A 4,652-nucleotide genomic window follows, 5' to 3' on the forward strand; every position below is an offset into this window, starting at 1 on the left:
CACCTATCGTCCCTCGGCCACGTTTCAATAAAAGGTTAAACTTAACCAACAAGACAAGTCCGACCAAGCTCAAACCTAGCTGATTGGTCTGTAATCATACTCGAACTATATGGGCAAAGGATAATTCGACCCATAGCTACTCGACCCAAGGACTTTACAAGAACGACAACAAAAGTATGAAGGAGGAAAATACGCAAAATACAGAAACAAACCACAGCAAATAAGAAAGGTGCAAATGAAAGCAAAAACCAACTTTGATATTTATAAACAAAAGTTTCTTACAAAGGCTCTTGAAAAAGCCAACAAAAATACACAAAAATGATAGGAAAAAAAACTATTGCTAGCCATCGCCATCACGACCCATGACATCCTCACCGGCCCGACCTTCAACGCCCTCTCCCTACTCGCCCTGAGGGTATATAGAATCATACCTAGGCCTCATCCTCAAGGCGATCTACTGCATCCTCACTGTCCTCATCTTCTTCACCAGGACGAGGCGTAGTTGGGTTGTAGCCACAAGCAACCCGAACATCCTCAAAGTCCGCGGCAAGAATGAAATTCGCCATATGCAACTCACGAAGCACATCCAATCAGGCCTCGACGTGAATCCACTCTTCATACAGATCACAAGGAATGTTGGGGAAGCCAGAAGCCGTAGATGAAGAAGGTCGTGCAAGTAGTTTGGCCTCCTCGACCTCCAGAGCGGCAACTTGATCATAAATACCATAGGTTTCTTTCTCCAACTCCCCAACCCTTTCATCAAACTGTTCTTCTTTAAGCCTCACCATCGACAAGTCATTTCTCTCTTAGAATGAAGCTTTCAATTTGCCACTTCAAGGAACTCTACCCTCCTCTGTTCCTCCGATCAAGCAGACTCCACCTTATCAAGCTCCTCTTGTTTCTCGGTCACCTCGCCACTAAGAGCATCCGCCTTGAACTAGCACTCTTCGTGTTGGCCTCGCAGCAGGACCACTTGGGCTTGGAGATCACTGCATTGGGCCTCTACGCCCTTGTTAAGCTCAAGATCCTCCTCTGTGCTCCTCAACGTCCTTTCAAGGACGCTGCATTTCTCAATAGACTTCCATCAGCTCCTCATACCTTTTCTTCAAGTCCTCCCTTAGGACCCGCACGTCGCTGCCTTTGCGAAGCCAACACTGGAGCTCCTGGTACTTCATAAGGCACCTTGATACTTATCCTTCAACTTCACGTAAATGTCTTTATGCCTCTTCTCTCGATGATCACCCTTAATCTCTATAATAATTGTCTACAAAATAAAGAAAAGAATTAGAACTTACGAAAGAAATCAAAGCATAAGGAAAAGAAATTTGACAGTCATACTTACTCGGAGAGCAAGACCAGTAATGTTGTTCAATAGAATACTGTCGTTTATCGTCTCGAGGGTCGTACCCTCAATCTAGAACAAAAAGGACTGAGGGCAGGGACTATTTCCTCGGTGTCTACAAGAAAATTATGAAAAAAAATGAATAGCAAGGATCGTAATAGTCTTGGAGACTCCTTCCAACCTTAATTCAAGTTGAGTGAGTCCCTCATTGATCATTCTCAAATCATACAGGTCCATATCGGAGTCAGATCCAACGTCCTCCTTAGTAATGGCCTTATCTCTATCATTAGCCGCAGAGGGGCAATCCACTGACCCTAGAAGACAAGGCCTCATCTTGCCTCAGAAGTGTGAGGCCGTCATTATGCATCCTGCCCTCGACCATCTCCACCGGGGGATGCATTGATACACTCGTGTTCATCTCCTCCAAGTGCGGGACTTTAGAAGTCACCTCAGGACTCTCTCCAATATGCACGGTAGCCGTCTCTCGAAGAGCAAATTCACATTCTTCCAAACTGATAACTACTTGCTTTTCTCCTCCCGTATCCACGGCTCTCCTCTTACAAGGCATTAGACTACTATCATCATGAGAGATATCATCATCCTCATCAATCAGTCTTGGGCTGTGGCGGCCGAAGGAGGGGTTGGCACAGAAGTTGCAGTAATCACAATAGCAGCAGAAATCGAATAGGCTTAAGCCTTCCTCCAAAAGGATGGCACCGGTGCCCTGCTCCTTCTAGAAAACCCCTTGCCTAAGAAAGAAATAAATGTCGAAGTCACCAAAATGAGTCGACATACAACAAAAATTGGAATGACCACGGGACAATAAGGAAAGTTACCTATCGAAGAGAGAGCCGGTGTGAACTTCTTGATGAAGCTCGGCTAGTCGCGGATCCCTATGACATGGGGGAGGATTTGCTCAACCTAGTCAAAAATGGGTGTGACTAGAAGGAGAGGTTGAGTGTTGGCTACAAAGAAAGATAAAGTCCTTAAACTAACTCCAAGTAATTAAAACAAATGTGAATAAAAAAAAAGAAAAAGAAACGAGAACTTACATGTGTACTTCCAAGCCTCTAGAAAGCCATCAACATTAGCCACCAACCTCCTCCCTCCTAACGTAGAAAAAATTGAGCCAGAATTGGCGACTGGCCTTATCGTCCATCTTCACCACCAAACACTTACCTCCATGATATCGAAGATTCGGCATCGCCCTTATAAAATCTAGGGGTGAATATGTGAACCAAATGTTGCAACGTCAGCTCGACTCTAGCCAGCTTGGCAAATTTGGTCAGCATCCTAATAATTGCGATAGTGACGACATAATTCCTCCACTAATGGGAGGAGGGAGAATGAATTATCTTTGAGGAAAGGATAAGCATATAAAGCACAGTATCTAGGGCGGTAAACCTGTACCATGTCCCTACCAACCGGGATCAGTTTGACATAGTTTGGAAGGCCAAATTTGGCATTGAGCTTCGCCAATTCCTTAGGTGTCATTGTCGATTGAAAGACTTTAGGTGTAGCGTCAGGTAATTTCGTAAGGTCAGACCTAGAGTCAGGATTGCAAGGGATTATTTCCTCCACTGACGGGAATACTTTGTCTTCAACAATAGCGTAAGCACCCTCCCCATGAGGGGGGAAACACAACTTCCAAAGGAGGGATATGGCTCCTGTGAGCACGTGATTTTTGCCTCAAGAAAAATACTCTAAAATAAATCAAAAAATAAAACAAAATTCTCTTAGTATGCAATTTTTAGAATTTATGTGGCGTTTATTAATTGTTTGTGTTTGTCCGTAAATGTTTGCTTTGTTATAATTAAACGAAACTAAAATAAAAATACATGTTGCATGCATATCTAGGATTTAATTATGCATTTAAAAGATAATTGAAATAAAATCACAAAAAAATATGCATTTGTTCTAGTTTTAATGTTTCACTGTGTGATTAACGCTTTGTCTATGTGTTAAATAGTTGTTAAAAAGTAATTAATATTTTTTGTAAGGTTAAAATTGTTTTATAATTTTAATTAGGATTTTTATACTTAGGATTAAAATTAGGAAATATAAAATAAGTTATAAAAGTAAAAATCAGAACTGGACTGAAATCCAGGCCCAAAACAAAACTAATTTCCCCACAGCCCAATCCAAATACCCATGTCCGGTCCAATTCAAGACCAATACCAAACGACGACGTTTGGTCGTATTTCATCAAGGGTCGTTGGATCAAATCCATCCAACGGCTGAGATCCCATACCCTTACCCGTAACCCCTACCCGATTCATTACCCGGGCCGACCCATTCCCCAACTAAACCAAAAAAACGACGCCGTTCATATAAGTGGATAGATCCTGGCCATCCATTCTGCCTGATCTAACGGTCATTATCAATCCACCCCACCCCTATATAAACCCAAATCCTTACCCCGGCCCCCTAACTAAACACTCCCCTTCCTCTTCTGTTCATCATCGTCTTCAGACGATGCCCCTAACCCTAGCCGCCCTAATTCCCCATCGCCTGAAACCCGGCGGCAACAACGCCGCCGGTCACCACCTTAACACCCCGGAACCCCCTGACCATCCTCTATCCAAATATGTTAGCCACTTGGCTCGAATCCTCCTGAAGGTTCTCGAATCTTCATTTGAAGATTCGAGCCAAACTCAGATCCAAACCAACCAGCCCCAAAATAACACCATAGCTTCCCCTAACTACCCTCGTTGTGGATCTGGTGTTGGTTTGGCTCAAATCACCTCAGAACTCTTCGAATCTTCTTTTGAAGGTTCGAGCCAAACATGAACTCACTCAGATTCGTTCCAAACTAACACCAAATGACCCCTAGGCCTCCCTCACCCTTGTGTCATCTTTAGTTCCCTTCGAATCTGCCCAGAAGTGTTCGAATTTAAGATCCAAGAATCAGAAACCCTAAAATTTCAAAACATGGAATTTACCCGAATTAAATAGAAGATTGGGGTCTAATCGACCTTAGTCGAAGTATTTTCGACTAAGGTCTGTTTGATTTCAAAAAGGTCCGAATTCAAAGTCAAGCTTGGGTCCGTATAATTTAAAGATTCCGAGGTATTTTTCCTATTTTTCTTTTTGTTTACTACATATATTGTTGCCTATTTGTCTGTGTAATTTTTTTTTTTCATATTTGTTTAGATTAATTCTGTGATTCTGCCTCATACCCGATTAGTTGATCAGAATTACATCATTGTTTTTGTTGGTTATGATTGTTTATAATGTGTATAATCGACTCGATTAAGTTCGTCGATTAGTTGTTTTGTAAATTCTAGTTTCCGTTAATGATGATTGTAAT

Source organism: Nicotiana tabacum, chromosome 3, assembly GCF_000715075.1.
Source record: "Nicotiana tabacum cultivar K326 chromosome 3, ASM71507v2, whole genome shotgun sequence".
Taxonomy (NCBI): Eukaryota; Viridiplantae; Streptophyta; class Magnoliopsida; order Solanales; family Solanaceae; genus Nicotiana; species Nicotiana tabacum.